This window comes from Pelodiscus sinensis, chromosome 6 (assembly GCF_049634645.1).
Source record: "Pelodiscus sinensis isolate JC-2024 chromosome 6, ASM4963464v1, whole genome shotgun sequence".
Lineage (NCBI taxonomy): Eukaryota > Metazoa > Chordata > Testudines > Trionychidae > Pelodiscus > Pelodiscus sinensis.
The window spans coordinates 68,568,302-68,587,875 of record NC_134716.1 but is presented as its reverse complement, the minus strand read 5'-3'; the positions used below and the strand labels follow the sequence as shown (position 1 = coordinate 68,587,875).

Here is a 19,574-nt window from a genome sequence, read left to right as displayed (position 1 = left end):
AAAATTAAATGATTGTATGAAATCTGTCAAACTGCTATATAAAAATAGAACCATTCATAAATACTCATGCACGTTTGATTAAATTTTTGGAGTAAATTTTCACGTTAGCCAAAATGTTTGTCTTTTGACAAATTTTAAACCAGAAAACTTTTTGATGGTGGGCTATAGTAGAAAGGTCCTCCTTTTCTATTGTGGGTTTGTGATAGAATGAAAATTGAACAACTTAATTTATATTAAAAAACGTAAAAGTGCCATGGAAAAGCTTCATATGTAAACAAACACTTTCAAAACTTTTCCTAATTAAAATACTAACTAGTAATAGGTAACTAGCCCTAATTAAAAGGTTGGTAAATATATTTGGTTACTGTCAATTAAAATCACTTCTGGGATAAAAAGGCATGTTGTATTGCTCTTGTTCCGTTTTTGTAAGGAGATGAGATGAATAGTATTCTTCCTCAGTGGTGTGAAAGTGTACATAAGGAAGATATGATAGCTGAATTGTCATTAACAAATTGCAGTGGCTTGTTTCTGGCTCTCCATAATTCTGTTCCATCTTCTACATTCTTCTAGGGTACATCTACACAGCAAAATCATTTATAAATAACTAGCATTATTTCAAAATAACTTAGTCCGCATCTACACAGCAGGCAGTTATTTCGAAATAATGTTGAAATTCTATCAAACTGGAGGACTTCTTACTCTGACTCCTGTAGCCCTCATTGTACGAGGAGTAAGGGTAGTGAGAGGAAGAGTGCTCTATTTCAAAATAAGTGATGTGTAGACACTCCCAATTTCAAAATAAGCTATTTCGAAACAAGCTACACAATTGACGTAGCTCAATTTGTGTAGCTTATTTCAAGTTAAGCCCTGCTGTGTAGATGCACCCCTACAGAACTTCCTTTCAAGTTATTGGAAGAGTAGGATTTACCATGCATACTGTATCTAGTAAATTTTAGCATGATAGAGCCTGTTTCTGTTTTTAAGAGTGATCTGTTGACTGTTTTGGGAGCCCTGTTTGGGTATGTCTACACTACAGCATTATTTTGAAATATCTTATTTATTTCAAAATAGCTAATTTCGAAATAACGCATCTAGATACAAAATGCATTTCAAAATACTTTTTTGCTATTTCAAAATAGCACATTCACACTGATAGGATGCTGAATCGCATTTAAAGCCAGTCAAAACCAGTTCTGGCAGAGCATCAGGTCAGGAGTTAGCCTCAGGGAGCAGCCACATAAGGTATCTGAAACCTGTGCTTAAAGGGAACCCCCCCCCCCCCCGCCTCCCCTGGACAGCCAGTTCTAAAGTTTCCCTGCTTGCTTGCTTACCTTGCTGAGGGACAGCAAGGAATTTTTTTCTCTGCGTGCTCTGATTGCCCTCACTCAGGACACCACAACACTCTGCAACATGGGCACTCTGGTGCTTCTCCTGGACGTGTTGCTGTGAGCCTGGCAACACATTCTGCAGGTAGTAACAGTCTCCTTGGTGTGCCCCACTGGGGGCTTGAGCCTCATTCCTCGCTCACATCCTTCTACTTACCCTTCCTTACCCCCCTTCCTGCTGTACAGTAAAAGACCCATGTGTTCATTACAACCAAGCCTCATTATTGAACAAAACTGGAGTGAGGGGGGAATGAAACTGTGGTGAGACTGAGGAAAGAAGGTGGGAGAGGCGAAGAGGGAGGGTGGAAGAGGGAAGGGGGAAACTTGGGAGGAGGGAGTTGGCAGTGGGAGGCAAGGGGAGAAAGGGGGAGGAGAAGCTCAGGGCTCAGGTTTGTGGGTGTGAGGAGGGTGGGGAGGAAGAAGCAGGAGGAGGAGAAGGAGTGGGAGGAGGAGTGATAGCTGGGGAGGTAGCAGGGGCTGGAGCAGCAGGAGGCAGCAATCTCTGCCCCAGGGTCGATGACCACCTTGGGGACATGGACCGTCCTGCCCCCCAGAATGTGGTCCATGGCATCAAAATAGGGGCAGGGGTCTGGGTCTGCCCCTGGTTGGGAGCTTCCCCCTGTGGTCCTAGCATACACCTGCCGCAGCTCCTTTATTTTCATGTGAACTTGCTCCTGGGTTCGCATGTGGCCTTTGAAGGCCAGACTGGCAGCCATCCGCATGTAGATGGTTGCATTCCTCTGTTTAGTGCAGAGATCATGGATGTTGGAGGCATCCCCCCAAACCTGAATTAGGTCCCCGATCTCAGCACAGGACCAGGCAGGCGCCCGCCTTTTCCGGTCTCTGACAGGCTCCTGGGAGCTGGCATATAGGGGGGTAATTTGTTTTTGGATACTTCTTGGTAAGACAGAATGATGTTAACATACATCTGCATGATTTGTTCAGATCAAATTGATATTTAAAGAAACTGGCTAAAGATTCTGGCTTGCTGCCTGGAGGTTTCCTCTCCCTTCTAAATATTCTAGAAAGATTGAGCAAATTTCTAAAAAACCCACCAATTCTCTTTTTGACACGTCTCTTATGTATATGTTTGGAGTGAAAACTTTTCCATGACAAGAAAATTCCATATTTTATTATACAGCAATTCCCTGGGAGAAGAGTTATATTTCCAATATGCAACACAATGTTTAACTGCTGTTGACTTTGACCCGTAGTCTATGTTGGGAGATCCATACTTAGGATCAAACTGTAATCCATATGTTAAAAAAATATTTCCTTATGTTTTTTTTAATTAAAACTATAATTCACATAGTAGAAAATAAGATGTGAAAGTAGTTTAAATAGGCTTTGCAATACAGGCAGCCCCCGGGTTACATACAAGATAGGGACTATAGGTTTGTTCTTAAGTTGAATTTGTACGTAAGTCGGAACTGGCTCCAGATTCAGCCGCTGCTGCTGAAACTGACCAGGGGCTGACTACAGGAAGCCCGAGGCAGAGTTGCTCTGTCCCCAGCTTCCTGGAATCAGCCACTGATCAGTTTCAACAGCAGCTGAATCTGGAGCCTGGGACAGAACAGCTGGGGCGCTGCCAGGTAGGTCCCCCCAGGACCAACCCGGCAGCACCCCAGCTGCTCTACCCCAGGCATCCACAACAAAATCCTGGTCTTCTGGGGGGGCACACTAGCTGTGCTCCTCCCCCCCCCCCCCAGCAGACTAGGGAGACCCGGAGCAAAGCCTCAGAGGTACGGGACCCCGCCGCCTCCAAGGCTTTGCTCGGGGTGTCCCTGGTCTGCTGGGGACCTCCCCCCCAGCAGACCAGGGACACCCGGAGCAGCTTTTCTCACCCCGGAGGACGTGGTGGTGGGACCACTGCGCGTCTGGGTGGTCCCGCCGCCCGTGAGTTCCGGGGCGAGAAAAGCCCCGTTCGTAAGTGCAGATCCGACATAAGTCGGATCCGCGTAACTCGGGGACTGCCTGTACTCTTGCAGCCTAACAGGACCTACCAGTTAGCATAAGTTTTGAATAGTTAAGTGTTTGACCTACGGTGGACTTATCAATATGTATCCTGGGACTGACAGGTAAACAAGAAAATAACAGACTGAATTTAAAATAGCAGATTTTTAGGGCTTTTGGAGAACTCTAACCTTGAAGCAACCACATTTACATATCAAAACCACTGTGAAAGATATCAGTGTAAATAGCTTATACTGGCTGGTGAAACACTAAATATAATTCTCCAGAATAACAAGCATGGTCAGAAGGCCAAGATTTAATCAAATATTGTGCCAGATGTGGGGATGTCAGGAAAAAAGTGTTATGAATGATTGTCAGACCTACTGTTACTTGGAACATCAGGATGACAGGCTGAAGAACCCTTATCATTCCCATATATGGAGCTTCTCCACTTCCTGTGCTTTCCCTCTTTTCCTCTGATGAGCTCCATAAAGTTGTGAGTGTGCTCAATGCTGGTGTGACGGGACGCGCCGCTCCCATGCTCCTGATGGCGGCGCGCCCCGCACTAAGCCCGCGGTCGCCCTGACCCTCCTGGCACCACCCGGAGAGCGGGGCTGAACTGCAGGGCCTGCTCCGCCGCCGTGGCCCAGCTGACGGGCGGCATGGCGAGGGCGGGGCCAACGGCGGAGCAAGGACGTACGGCAGGGGAGGAGCCTACGGACGCGGCGCCTGACGTCATCAGGGCCGGACGTCGGCGCGGTTTTTAAAAACAGGCCCGGGGGGAGCAAAAGGGGGAAGGAAGGAAGGAGGAACGGAGAGAGAACAGAGCGGGAGAAGGCGAGACGGAGGGAAAGCACGAAGGAGGACGAGGAGAGGCACACAACACGGAAGGGGGGAAGCAGGGTAGCACAAGTTGGTGAGAAGACTCACCGGGGGGACCCGAGTCAACGGGGAGCAGGACAGGGCTCCCACATTACAGCTGGTAATCATTTTGCAATACTTATCTTACTTTTCTATAGTTTCTATTTGTATTTATTTGGGTGGTAAATGAAGTCTTATGTCTCTGTGACTCACCAATGTCATTTCCTGTAGCCAATCTCAAGTAGCCATCTAAGTAAAAGAACCTTTTAGGGATTTGTGCCTTTTTGCTTCTGAAAGTATTCAATGGATACACTTCTAAGAATAAAAAAAATAATTTGTCATTGTGTTTAAAATTCACATGCTTTATAGAAGCATTAATAAGCTGGTCAGGGGATTTTTTTTAAACCATAAAATGGTACATTCAAATGAAAAGGGCAGCATCTACTTTGTTTCTTTCATATGATTAAACACAAATATTTTCTAAAATTGCCAAGAATCTTTTTTTTTGGGGGGGGGGGGAGGGGGGGACTTGGAGTTTCAGTCTAATAAAAGGAATTAGTTTTACCAAAAATCCCTATACCAACAGTCCAAGGTGTTTTTAATATTATCTCGCATAATGGATCTAAACTGCTATTGTATATTTCTACTTGTAAACCATCTGCAAAAATAAAACTAAATATTGTATTGTTTCTCCTGATAATGTGTGAGAAGCAGCTGGAGAACAGTGTGTGAATTACATTTTAAAGTGAGCTAAGTAGTGATTATGCAATTTATTCACTAAGCTTGGGAAATTAACAAGAAAGTCCCTGAAGTATTCATTAATAGAAGCCATATTTTAACACACATATTAATATTCATGTTAACTGTGATGTATCTTAAATACCAAAAAGAGACTGGATTGTCAGTGATAAGCAGACACCATGTACTGATTTTGTTGAGGTATAATAAATGTATTTCTGCTTGCTCAGAGAACAGCTCCCTTCGTTGGGGTGTGGGGGCGGTTTCACTCATGCATTGCTGCATGTTTCTACTTTCTCAGAAAAGCTCTCTGCATGCTTCTAAATGTTTATAGGATTGGAACTATAGTTTGGGAAGGAACAAGCTGGACTGGACTTATAAAGACAGGAAATAGGCAGTTGAAGGCACTGCTGAGGAAGTTTACAGTAACTCCCTGAGAAGGGAGGAAATTTTGGAGTTTGCAGATACAGGTAGCCCCCAGTTTTTCCCTCAGGATGGAGGAGTTATTATAGGAGGCAGGCAAACCTAGAGAAAAGAGTGTACCAGATGGTGAGAGGGTTCAGGGAAAGTCAAAGTTCAGGAGGGAAAGACCTTCACTATTGGTTAAATTAGGATTGTTGAGCTGGAACTTAAAGTTGAGAATGGTCCCAAATTCCCTTGCCAGCTACTGAGGAAGTGTCACTCTGAGTCAGTGAATGGGAAGACTGCCCAGGATGGTTGGAGAAGTCCTTTCATACCCCAGAAGAAAATAAGTTTACACTACCTCACCAGAAGGCTGAATGACAAAAAGCTGGCTACAGCTTGTGGAATGAGAGAGGTGGACTACTGTGGAAAGGGATGTCAATGAGGAGCCACACCCCCTTGAATGGCTAGGAACAGGTGCTATTCTCACACTCCATCACAGTAAAGACTACTGAAAACCCCTGAGACCAGGAATAGGACTAGTGAGTCTGGATTCAGACTAAAGGTGCAACATGAGGTTAAAGGACCACTAGTTGTTGGACTAGTGACTTATGCAGGAATGGGTGGGCCTGTGTGTCAAGTTGCAGACAATCTGAGGACCAGAATATATATCAACAGGGAGCATTAACAGAGGAGAAATTCTGCAGCTGATGCTAGTAGCTAGATGAGGTGTAAAGTGGCAGGTTTAAAGTACACCTGTACAGTTCTAATAACACACATATATATTCCTGAATAAATTTAGTTATTGGATAAATTTGTCCTGAGGACAGTAAAAATGCTGTATTCAATTTGCTAGCAAGATCAGAGTGGCTCTGTAGGAATGGTTCTTTGTTAATGTGAAAATTAGTAAGGAAGGACATGTTAAGAATGGTGGAGAAGAAACTACTCTGTTTTAAAGGATTTTGTTCTGAAATGGGGGGGGAGGGAATATTAAGAACAATTTGGCCAGGAGACTCTTTTGGTGTAGATTAAAATGTTTTGTTTTGTTCTAACAACTAATTTTTACTTTTTTAGTTTGCATTATAATATTACATATAATAAAAACATTGAAACAAAAAACAAAACATTTTTTAAAAATGGGAAGTTTTGACAGAACTTTTTTGCCTATTTTCTTCCAAAACATAGTTCCAGCATTGCTGACATGATATTGATGAAATTGCATGTTCCACTGGAGTTATTCTGACCAGCTCTGTGCCATGGTATTTGCTGTAGGAAATCCAAAGCTACTCTGAATATGATTAACTATTCTCCTCTTTTGTGAAGGAATTCCTGTCGGTTTTGAATGTATTTTAAGGCTTTACAAAAAAATTGGATTCACAAAACTCCATGGCTATGTCTTCACTGCTCATTGTTGCGCAATAAGATATGCAAATGAGGCACAGGGATGAATGTAGCTGTGCCTCATTTGCATACTTAATGAGCCGCCATTAATGGGCCTACTTGTATGAATGGAGTTTAGTGTGCCAGTTTGTGGGGTTGAGGACCCTAGATATAGTCCCAGCTGTTGCCTACCTTGATGTGTGAGGAAGACAGAAAAGTGAGTCCTTGTATTATATTAAAGAGATTTCCTTAACATAAAGGCTATATCTACACTGCCTCTTTTGCGGAAGAGGCAATGCAAATGAAGTGCTCCTTAGCAACTTCTCACACTTCATTTGCATATTGTCTTCTGACGCTTTTTGTGCAAGAGGTTTTTGCACAAAAACAAGCAGTGTAGACAGGTCTGCTTTGTACCAAAAAAAAACCCTTTTTTTGCAAGATCCCATGCAATGCTGAATGATACTGGCTTGGTGGCAGCATAGGGGATCCTCTGCAGCCCTTTCTTCACAGGAGTGAGGGAGTGGACACAACAGAGCTGCGGAGTGCTGCTTGTGCAGCCACTAGGCCAGTGACACCTGATCCATGCAGGCAAAAGGTGTGCAGGGGATAGGGAGGAGAAGGAGGCTGCAGTTGTGAGCAAGTGGAGAGGAGCCCCTTGGCCAAGACTGCAAGGATGGGAATGAGCCCCTGTTCCTGGGCAGGAACCATTCAGCAGTGGGGTATGTTTCCCCTGTGGCCCAGAACTCCTTGTCCTCCTTGTGGTCTGCTCTGCCAGAAATGCAGCCTCTCACACACTCATTTGCAGAGATTAGGAATCAGTGTTCCTGCAGACATTCAAGAAGTTTTCTGCAACTCTGTCACTTCTCCATACTTGTTCACCAGCCAGGAACATGGGAGCTGTCCCTGGGCAGGGACCACTCAGCATTACCCCGTGGCCAGGCTTATCTGCTTCAGTCTGCTCCACTGGGCTAGGCTGACCACCAAAACACTGTTTGCAACCCCACTCTCATTACTGCACTAAGTCCATTCCCCATTTCTTCTTGATTTCCAGCAACTCTTAAAAAAAATCTTATAACTTGAAGAAAATCAAATTATGTTTTATTACACAGCAAACAAAATGGCTAGAGGGTAAAAACGCTACTGTCTTTCAGTAATAGAAACCCTGAGGCTATATCTACACTCGCGGCTTTTTGCGCAAGAACATCTTGCGAAAGGGTTCTTGTGTAAGAAGTCTTGCACAAGAAAATGTCCACACTGCCATGTGCACGCTGTGCTTTTGCACAAGAGCTCCCATGGCAGTGTGGATGCTCTCTTGTGCAAGAAAGCTCCGATGGCCATTTTAGCCATAGGGCTTTCTTGCGCAAGAAATCCCTGCTGAGTGTCCACACTGCCCTCCTGTTCAAGAGTTCCTGTGCAAGAGGGCTTACACCTGTTAAAAAAGAGCATAGCTCTTGCACAGGAAGCCCTCTTTTACCACGCCATACTGTAAATTTCCTTGTGCAAGAGCGGGCGGGCAGTATAGACACTTTGCGGATTCTTGCGCAAGAATGGCCATTCTTGCGCAAGAGGCCGCGAGTGTAGACATAGCCTAAGTGTTTGTTTAACAACAGAAATTAACATATTTTTGAAAGAATTTGAATTTGTTTTTAAGCTGACAGTTCCTTTACAATACCAGCAAAGTTCCCAGCATGCTTTTATCTGACCTGCTATTTAAAACCTTGCCATCCTTTTTTTGCCAAGCCACTTTACAATCCCTGATGTAAATGCATTGTTTCTGGTTTGGTTTGTAAGGTTTTTTTTTTTTCAAATTGAATATATACTCTCCACAATAACAGTTCCTTAAAGGCTTTGTGCTTTTTATTTTCATTCAATTTTGTTATCTGGATGCATATACAGTACACCAGATTTTTATATTTTTTAGAGGAAAGTTTTTTTGTGTCTCAATGCTACCGTGACTCAGTGGCTGAAAGGATTTTGATGCCACAACTCAAAGTAAAATTAATTCTTGTTTCAGAGACTAAACACAAAAAATGCATATTTAGAAAACATGTCTTGAAAAGCTATAAGACCTTTCATAAGCTTCTGTGGGAACCAATTTTTCAACCTTTAACTAGCTATAATGACCAGCAACTGCTATAATACTCTTGGAGACATTTACAATTAGGTTGGGATATTTAGTTCTTCTGGACTTGCAGCTTTTAAGGCTAATTACATTCTTAACTTACAACTCAAAGAGTGGCTAATTATGTTTGCCTGGATAGTTTTAAAATAAAAACCTTCAAGAAAACACACTTCCAATTTTAGAGTATTTATATGAAATGCCAGGAAAAACGATAAGTAGCAGGCAGTTGCATGACAATGTGCATAATACATGATAACAGGAACTCTGTCAGAATATGTCTCATTCTTTTCTTGGTGGTGGTTTCACAACATAAGCAAAATATGATACATTTATTTGGGATATGTATCATAATAAAAAAAATGCTTTACAAACTAAAATTGGATTGAAGATGCCCTGAATATTTTGTTTTGATTTACTGAAAAAGGATCTTCTAAGGTTAACTAGCTGTTCACACAAGGATAAAACTCTGATTGCTCATAATTTCAAAATACAAATAAAGGTTTAATTTGATCAGATTTGACTGTGCAATTAAACTGAGATAATAAGGAAATTAATAGAGAGCACTTTAGGAACTTAGAAGCCAGTGTTAACACTTAATTATATTTGTAGTTAAAAGTTTATTTAAATAAATATGAAAAGCAAGACCTACCCTTGGTTTTCATTTGCCATTATCCAATCACTGTGTAAATGTACACGCTTTCACTTTTGGGGAATGTACCTATCTATGAAAGTTCAGCCTAACATAGAAACAGCCCCTGGTCTTCATTTAAAGGGTGGAAGGGAGGAGAGGAAGAGATCAATCCTGACTTTGGAGCTGGGATGGCAGACACAAGTCAAATCAAAATAACATCAAGTTGTATTTGGGTTGGTTAGGGAGGAAGTGAGGTAACTTCTGAAGATTTCAGTGTAACTGGAACACCTGTCTCAGTTAATATTTTATTAGAACAACTTTTTTTATTTCATGCACCTTGAATTTCTAAATTATTTAGTAAACACTGTTACCCTTCAAATCAGCTTTCAAAAAGAGGGTTCGATCATCATGTAGTATATTGCCACTCATAGTTACTCTGCCCTATGAAATCCAAAGCTCTTTTCAGACTTTATCTATTGACTGTCATGAGTAAAGGGGAGAAACCATATTTTTAGGCAATTGTCTGTAGATGTGATGTTCTTGAAGTTATTTTTAAAAACCTCTATCTGCACTATGTATTCAATAGTGCTATAATAATAAAGGGCAGAACAGATGTAGTCTATAAGATAAAGTCAGCATTAAAGAATAAAGCCTCCTCTGAGTAAACTGAGAACATAATCTGTTTTATGAAGTGAAAGGTATGGGGAATTGAATGGTTTCTGACATTAGTAATGGGATACAAAGGCTTTCACTTTAGACTTAGTGGCTCTAACCTGTCTGAAGCTGATAGTGATCAGTGAGTAAAACATGAAACCATCTGAGTATTGTTCAGTGGTCAGCCTGAAATGACTTGATAGTATCAGTACAGTTACTACTGTAGTGGAGTGTAAATTGGCAACCTACTAGTAACAATGGCCATGAACTGAATAAGGATCGAGGTCTCCTCACATTGAGGGAAATAAAGTAAGAACACATAAAAATTCTACCTTCCTGCATTTCTAAACCACAGCTAGAAGAAAAATCAACATATCAGCAGTTACATTAGGAATAATCCAGAAGCGATAAAGGTAGTAACATTACCACTCATAAAGTAAGACCCATTGTCTTAACGTATTAAATACCTGCTAGTATATTTCCCCTCCATTCAGAATAATTTCTATTGAAAAGCCAATGAGATCTCAAGTGTAACTTTAACTGGAGGACAGAATAGATCATCTCAATTCACAAGACTTCTGAAAGGATTCAACTGGTGCTTAAAATACTTTGTTTCTCATTAGGTTTGGGCTTTCCCTTCATGTTAGAATTGGCCATTATCTTCTTGTTCAGTTTGATGCTCAACTGCATTTTTTTTCCCTCCTTGGACTTTAGGCTCATCCATCCTTTTTTCTCATTGACTCTGGATTGAACCTTTTCTTTTTCTTGGGCTTTATTTTTCTCTTTTGACTTGCTTTCTACAGTTCCATCCCGTCACCTCCCACAGTAACTGATTGAATTTTTTTTCCCAAAGTGACCATTCAGAAGTGTGGCACAAAAGATGGCCTATCACAAAAGCCATGGGCTGATTTACAGCCTTGAATTTGGACCATGTGAAGCCTGGCTCTGAGGAAAAGAAGCCCATTCCTCCTAACTTAATTAGTCACAGTCTGCAAGCCAGTCAGTGAGCCAACTCTTTTTAGACTCCAAGTGGAAGCAGAACTTTGCTACCAGACTACAATTTGCTAATGAGCTGGCTTTGCTTTCATCTGCCAGAAGTTCTATTTTTCCAAGGCTTTCAGATCTCTTAACTTTGTGGAAGATTCAGCAGGAAATTTATGCTTATAATACTCAGTGATCTACTCCACTCTAAAAAATTGTCTCCTGCCCATGTACCTGATATGTTTTAGGAACAAGCAGTACAGATTTAAAGAGACAGACCATTTATAAAACTTGGTGAAATGTCAGTGGCATTCCAAACATCTTCAATTAGTTGCCTTCTGTGAAAAGAGATGAGTAGCTTGGACTGAGACAATACAGAAGAAAATGGGATTTAGTGCTTAATCAGTTAGATGGTTGGGATTTATTGAGGACTAGCTACTAAACTAGGCCTTAGGAGGTCCAGTATTTGAAAAAAAACCCCACTTATGTACATGGATTCAATCAATAATTTGCTTGCACATCACTGTACCTGTTCCTGTGATTATACAGCAACAAGGAATGAAGTCATTCAGAATAAGTTATCATAAGAAAACTCACATATCCTTTCTGGCAGTGGTAATCCAGAAAAAGAGTTAAGAAGCAAATAACTAATATAATTAAAAACAAGGTAACTGAGCCTTAGGGCGTGCCCCAAAAAGGAGTTTCTGTTGCTGGCCCCAAAAATCTAAAAGCCAGCAACAGGAAGATCAAGTGCCACAAAGAAGTAAAAGATCAATGTGTCTCACCTTAAGAAGTCCAGACTAGCTGGGACTTTGATGCTGAGACCTGTACCCAGCAGCAAACAACAAACTGTAGAAACCTCAGAAGAGATGTTTCATGCTAATAACAACTGGCCCTTCTTAAGAGGTGACCAGTTATATTTTGAGCCTATTAGATATACCATTAAAGACTTCTCCCTATAATTTCAAAGCATTGCTCTGTGTTCTCCATTGAATTTAATAGATCAATGTAATGTATTCCACTCATTTGCTAGAGCACATCCTCCCTGTTGCTCTGAAGATTAGCTCCTGACAGGGCCATCACACTTTCTGTTGCTTGTTCATATATTCTGCCCATTCTCTGGAACTTGAGGTGCTCCCTCTTCTCGGTGACTTGAGGTGCTCCCTCTGGCCAACTCACTATAATCTTCCTCTTCTGGGGTATTGAAGTCTCTCCATACATGCTGTTTTTCCATTCACTTCCCAGATTGAGTCAGGTTCCCCAGTGATTGCTATGGGAACCTGGGCCCACCTTCTACTCGAGGTTGTAGAGTTGGAATCTATAATCATCAGCAAATATCTGCACTACCCCCCCCCCCCCCACACACACACCCTTACCTGTGTTTCCCTGAGCTTTTTTCCTACTCATCCTTTCTCAAGTTTTATTGCCTCCACCCTTCTAATTAAACCTTTCCTTCAGGGCCTAGATCCCATAGGGTTTCTACTCTTCCCCTGGGCTTGCTTGCTTTCCATCTATGCATGTGTATATAGATACCATACAGTGTCCCTCCTTGTAGCCCTTCCTTGATTTACATTAGCCCCATCTGCTCGGCCTGGAGTTCCTTAAGCCACCTGATTAATTGGCTCTCTCAGCCTCTCTAAGGGTGTGTCTAGACTACTGTGTTTTTTCAAAAAAAGTGGCCTTTTTTTTCGAAAAAAAACTTCACCTGCATCTAGACTGCTGTCGCCTTCTTTCAAAATTAAATTGAAAGAACATGGTGGTTTTTTTGAAATCGGTAAACCTACTTTTACCAGAAAGAATGCCTTTTTTCGAAAAAGCTCTTTCAAAAAAAGGCATTCTTGACCTCAAACAGGGCTTTTCCGAAAGACAGAGTCTGGATTGCCTGGATGCTCTCTTTTGAAAAAGCGGCTCATTTTATCGAAACCCTTGTGGCAGTCTAGATGATCTCTTTCGAAAGAGGCTTGTAGTCCAGACGTACCCTAAGTGTTCTTGGGCTAGTTTGGGGGGTGAGCACCCCATCACTGCCTACATAGGTAATATTTCAAGCATCCACTTGAAAATTGAAGAGTGAGGCTTTTTCATTTGTTTTTCTCTAATCAGTCTATTCAGAACTGTTTTCAGAAAGCTTATTATCCAAGGCAAGAATAAGCTTTTAAAAAAGAAGTTTCAGTAACAAAAAAGAGCCAAATAGTGTCTTTTGTCATTGTGACAGAGCATCTGGGGAATCTGCCCAGAATTCATATTTCTTGGCAAAAGAAATAATTGCTTGGAGGAGTTGAACAAAAGGCCTGACAGAATCTTGGAACAATGAGCCAAGATGGTTTTGGCAAGGCAGTATTTGAGCCAGGTTGTTTAGACTTTGAAAGGTCGCTATTAATCATTGTTCAGTAGATGTTCCTATTGTTCCAGCAGTATTGCTCTTACTTATTTAAAGCACAGGATTGGGAGTCAAGTGATCAGAGACCTGATTTTTCACTTTCAGCTAGGTACATACAGATGAACAGACAGTTTGATAAATTAACATCTGCCCATGCATTCAAACGATTATGACACCTGACTAAACAAGTGATGGGTTTTCTCAGGAAAATTCTATAAACTGCTTATGCAAAGGTTAGTGCATCAAAGTTTGTGCAGTAGGCATATGTGCTCACAGAGTAGCAGAAACAGAAGTATGTGAACCTGTGGATTATCACCAGTCCCAGGGAGTTCAACAAAAGATTATTAAAGTCATTCGGCTTTCTGGCTGAATGCCAAATTCCATAGCTTCAAATCTCATCCAAGCTATTTGTCCCAAATCGTGACAAAAAGTAAAAATCTCAAGTTTTTCTTGAACTGAAAATCCAAACTGTCAGGTAAAACATTTTTATTTCCATTTGAACATTTTTAATTTTACTCTTTAGTAACAGTTAATTACAATTTCTGAAGTAAAACTAATTTTGACTTGAAAAAATGGAACTTTTTCATTTTCTAAATCAGGGGGCTTCAATAATTTTGAAACGTTTTGATTTTTTTAAACGGGAAATTTGTCAATCAACCCTTTCCCATGAACAGTTTCAGTTTTGTCTAATTTGAATTTTCTGATTTGAAAAAAAGATTAGAATAGTGTTAGATTTACTTTCACTTTTTTCGTAATGTAAAAATTTACCACTTTGTCTTTCGGATACAGTGCCTCTTTTCATATGAGATCTTGTTTAGTATATACTTTATAGTGAAGTGGAGTTTTTACAGTACAAATAATATCTAGTGAGTCCTATTCAGTGGCTAAAACCTAAATATGTTCTGTTAGCTCATTACTCAGTGTTACAATCAGAAGAATATGACAAGTGAAAGTCAAAATATAGGGTTCAACAAAACTTCCTGCTGGGACTTACTTTAAGATTGTCATGTAGCTGAGTGATTGTAACATTTCTTCAAGCATAATCAAAACCATTAACATTATCTTTAAAAGTGGGTCACCACTTAACTTTAACAGTGGGTTTTGATTACAGATGAGAAAACATGATTGCTTCCATCAACTGTCACTAAATTATCCAATACAGTAATCTCCATTATTAACATAAAAAGACACAAAAAGAATTAGCCTTCAAAGGGGTGCATAAAGACACATTTCAGGGTCTTGATTCAACCTATCTCCCATAATGCCTTTCTCTCAAGAATAATACCTATTAATTTTTCCTGGATCCCCTTTGCATTATGAAGAATTAGCACATTTAACAGGTGGCCCTCCTCCATTGCCCTCTTCCCTCCAGACCTCCACTGGAACAAATCTTACACTTCAAGGACCTTTTGCATATGATCATATATCAGAAGAGCAGGTTGGGGAATTTTTCCATTGCATGATTTTTTTTCAGAAAATGCCAGTTCACTTAAACCAAAACCTCTTGTGTAAATATCACTTTTGATACAGTTTTGTCAGCAAGTTTTCACAGGCTTAGAAAGGAATATCAAATCAGGCAGAGCAGATACTTGGACCTGTTTCTCCCACAAGTTGGTGAGTTTCCCAGCCATTGTGTATTGGGAGTAGTGACTCTCATGGTCTTACTTTATAAAAAACAATTTTTATTCAGCTGTGGCATGAAAGCAAATATGGAATCCCAAAATATTTTTATCTTGTGAAATTCTTGTTTTCTTTACATAGAAAGGCAGAGACAAGATAAAATAATGTATAGAACATAGTTCTCCAAAAGTTGTCTAAAAACATTATATCGATTTGTTGAATTCATTCACCCCTACTAGTACTTTCTTTCTGAACTTTGAAAGTTATGGAAAACTATAGATTAAAATTACCACTACTAATTTATTCTTCTGTTTTATGATCTGTTCTATGAAAATAACATCAGAAGCTATTTGCCCAGGCACTCATTAATGGATCTCAAAGTCACTGTATTATTTCAAACCATTTTCAAAAGACAACTGAACAGGGACTTAATTTCATTTACAAGTTTTATACCTACAACAGATGTTTCAACAAAGATGTTGGCTGCATGGCCACTACTTTCCACATCCTAATGACACAAAAAAAATCAAACAAAGGGTACTTAGAGTGGGTACTAAGCGTTATTATCAGCTTCATTTAACGTGGACACTCTAACTGACAATTTCTCCTCCTGCCGCCTCCCCCCCGTCCCATTTGTGCTATTTATTTCAAAACTGAACCCCTTAAATCCCATTAATCTGAAGTGGCTTGTGCCCATGAAAGTTCATGATACCATCTAAATTGTTTTTTAGTCTCTAAGGTGCTGCAACACTACTCCTTGTTTTTTAAGTTTTATCAAAATTATAAAGTAAGTGTGGCAACCCATTTCCATTTTTGTCCTGCTTAGGCAACTCAAATAACTTTAATAACATTTATATTTAATAAACATTAGACATCTAGTAGCAAAATAGAAACCTTCATTTTAAATTAACTTCATATTCTTCTGCTAATAAAATTTAATTAGTCTAAAACATTATTAGCCCTTAAAGTACATTGCAAATTAAAATTTCATCAAGATCCTGCTTACATGCTGGAAGCTGCTAGAAATAAAAATTTTAGTAATTAAATTAAATGTTAGATCCATATGTCAAATATTGATATTAATGTTTCAGTAGCTGCACATTTGCCTAAGGTTATTTTTCTACATATAACTTCTCTGAAAGCTCATAATGTGTCCAGAACACAAATTGAAAAGTGACTTTGTAAACATTGCACCTTTTCCTGAGAAGTACTGCCAGTGTATCTTTGTGTGTGTGTGTGTGTGTGTGTATACTTTTTACAGGGACTAAAGCTGAGGTTTAAACAAAAGAAAGGTGAACAGGTATCTAATGCTAGTGAATCGTGTCTTTATTTAGGTAGCCATATGTGTCCTGATTTTTCAAGATTACTGAACACCCATTGAACTGGACCAAATAAGTTTTACTGTACTACTGCTTACTTTGTTAGAACTTCAGAGCCTCCCCAAGGCACAAGATGAATCCTTTTTCTTTAGTATCAACAGATTTGTTTGTCATATTCCATTTTACTCAGTCATTTACAATTGTGCAAGGTCAGAGAGAGCAATAGGGTTGCACAGGTGTCAATGAGAACATAGTGTGAAGATACTTGGATTGCATCCAAGTGTGCATGCCACTGAGGGCATCATTTGGGCTACATAACTTTTATGACTGGTGGCAATGTTTACCACAAATATCCCAGATTGACCCCAATATTCTAGGCTGAGTTTCCATGACAGGCAATTAAAAATAAAGTACATGTTTTTTAAGCATCTTTATGAGCAAATCACTGAGAAATAAACATGACAACACAAAGCTGATTTATAGTTATTCTTTTAGAATCAAATCACTTTTTTGAGTAAGCATGACTTACTCACCTGGGACCAATTGCATTCCACATTATTCATATCACACTTCAGGAAGAATTTCAAAATACATTCTCTAAGATAGTATGTCAGCATGACAATTTGGGGAATCTGTTTAATAATTCTGTTTGATGTGGGGGCTCTTCGTGTGTATCTGCATCAGACTGCAGACAACTCCATTTTGAATGTAAAGCTTCATTTGCTTTCACTGTTGTTCCTTTACATCCATATAGGACAGAAATTTCAAGTGATAGTGGCTCAGGACTAATCATAGAAAGTGGTTAAAATGTGAAGTTCTTCTATTTAAGTATAAGCACCCTAGACAAAAGGTTGGCTCCTACCCAGGAAAACTGTATAATGGGGAAAGATAATTTGTAAATGAAGTCAGCTGGTATGGATCTGTTCTCACCTGTTGAGGCTGATTAGGAGGCAACAGACAGAGAAGAATGGAAGGTCATAAAAAGTTAGAAGCTGCTCTACTCTGGGTCTTTGACCGGTTTCACTAGCTTATAAAGAGGAGAGTTGCTTCAGGACTTTGACACCATGAGAAACCATACTTATCTGAAATAAACAGACTCCCAAAGAAAGGGTAAGTTAGAGCAAGAGATACTGCTTTCATGGGCTTTGCTTTCTAAATGAATAGTATACTCTTTTACTTTGTATCTTAATCAAAGAGTAATTGAGTTAGAAATCCCTGGCTTGGCCTGTGTCTATTTGTGTCCTCTACTCTGAATCCCTGGAGAGAGCATCGATAAATCAGAAGGCTCCCCTATTTGTTAAGATTCTGTGGATCATGTAGAGCTGTTGTGGAGTCCTGGGGTACATGACACAAGTTTCAGGGCCTACACAAGGTGTGGCCAACCTGTGGCTCTAGAGCCACATGTGGCTCTTCTGAAGTTAATATGTGGCTCCTTGCTCAGGCACGGACTCCGGGGCTGTAGCTACATGTGCCAAATTTCCAGTGGTTAACTCCTGGCTCCACTTCCTCCTCCAAGTGCATTGTGCCCTTGCTCCTTCCCTCCCCCTACAGAGTCTCCTGAGTGCCATGAAATAGCTGACTGCAGTGAGCAAGAGGAGTGGGAAAGGAAGAGGAGGCACTGATAGGTGGGGCTGCTGGTGGGCAAAAGATGCTGGAGATGGGAGAGGAGGCACCTGATGAGTGCTGACAAATTACTGTAGCTCTTTGGCAATGGACCTTGGTAAACTGTGGCTCCTTCTCAGGCTCAGGTTGGCCACACCTGGCCTACACTGTTTGACTATTTGGTAAACACTGCTAAGCAAGGTGCCAGAGTTGAAGTATACATGGACAAGGACATTGCCTAACTTCTATTCAGCCCGCAGCAAGTTCAGGGCATGAGGAGTTTGGTGTTTCAGATTGCTGTGGGGACGTGTGTCCAGTAGGGGAATGCAAACATATCTGTGATAGTGAGGTTTGCTTAAACTCTACCAGAGATGATTTGGAGCTTTGTTTCAGTACCTCACCTATGATTGCGACACCTTCTTTCTCTCAGATACTCTCCTACTTCCAAACTTGTTGTTTTGAGTGCGCTGGGTAGTCAAGCACTTACTCCTCTTAGTAACTTCTCCTACTATTAAGGCCTCTTGGCCATCGATTTACATAAGGGATTTCTGGGGGATTAGAATAATCTGTTCCTTCCCTAAGCACGGTGCAAGAACAGAAAAACATTCCTGCATCCCCTGTCAACAACTATTCTCATAAAATGACTGCAACCTGTCAGAAGCCAACCAAAAAAAAAAAGTCTTGTAGTAAAAGCAATGGATCAGAATTAGGGAAAACAAACATAAATTCAATTCTGAGCTCTAATATGGACTTGTTTTGTGACCTTGGGCAATTTACTTAATCTACTTGCACTGGAGTTCCTCACCTAAAACAAGATATCATGGGGATGCTGTGAGGATAAAGTTTATTGATGTTCATTATTAATGTGGGGGTTTTAGATAGTACATACATAGTATTTAAAGAACAGATTAGCATAAAGCCTGATTTCACTGCTTTGTGGCTTTGTCTCCTACCTCACAGACCCCTCTAAAAAGAGGTTATCATGTGGTCTATGTGCACATGTAACAACCATTTGGGAAAAATGCTTTAGCATAATCTGTGCCATAGATATCAAATGCTGGATAAATTTTGCATCTGGGAAACTGATACCTGCTTCTTGGCTATCATTCGGAATATACGTATTTTACTGGCAAAAGTGCCAAATTTGCTGGCCAAAAAGTAACTGGTAGCACCAAATATAGAAGGAAAATAGAGAATATAAATAGCTGAAAGCAAAGATATGTGATGGTTGGTATGTTGGTGTGGTCATGATATGGCTAGGGGTGAAAATCTGGCCAAGGCTTGTATCTAAGCCCTGATCTACACTAGAATTTTATTTCAAAATAACCCTCCCAAGGTCAAATTTGTAGTGCAGAGCGTCTACACTACTAAGCCAATTATTTTGAAATTTATACTCCTGCTTTTTATCAGGAATAACACTACATAAGAACAGACGTACTGGGTCAGACCAAAGGTCCTTCTATCCCAGTATCCTCTCTACCGACAGTGACCAGCACCAGGTGCCCCAGAGAGGGTGGACCGAAGACAATGATCAAGCGATTTGTCTCCT

The 19,574-nt window shown here is 40.4% G+C and overlaps 1 long non-coding RNA gene across 1 annotated transcript in view; it reads left to right on the top strand.

The window, feature by feature from the left end:
* Positions 1 to 4,149: 4,149 nt before the first annotated feature.
* The window catches only part of LOC142829741 (uncharacterized), a 149,405-nt gene continuing 133,980 nt past the window's right edge, over positions 4,150 to 19,574 (top strand). Inside the window, exon 1 of the long non-coding RNA XR_012904482.1 lies at positions 4,150 to 4,320. This is a non-coding gene — a long non-coding RNA (uncharacterized LOC142829741). The remainder of the gene's footprint in view (positions 4,321 to 19,574) is intronic.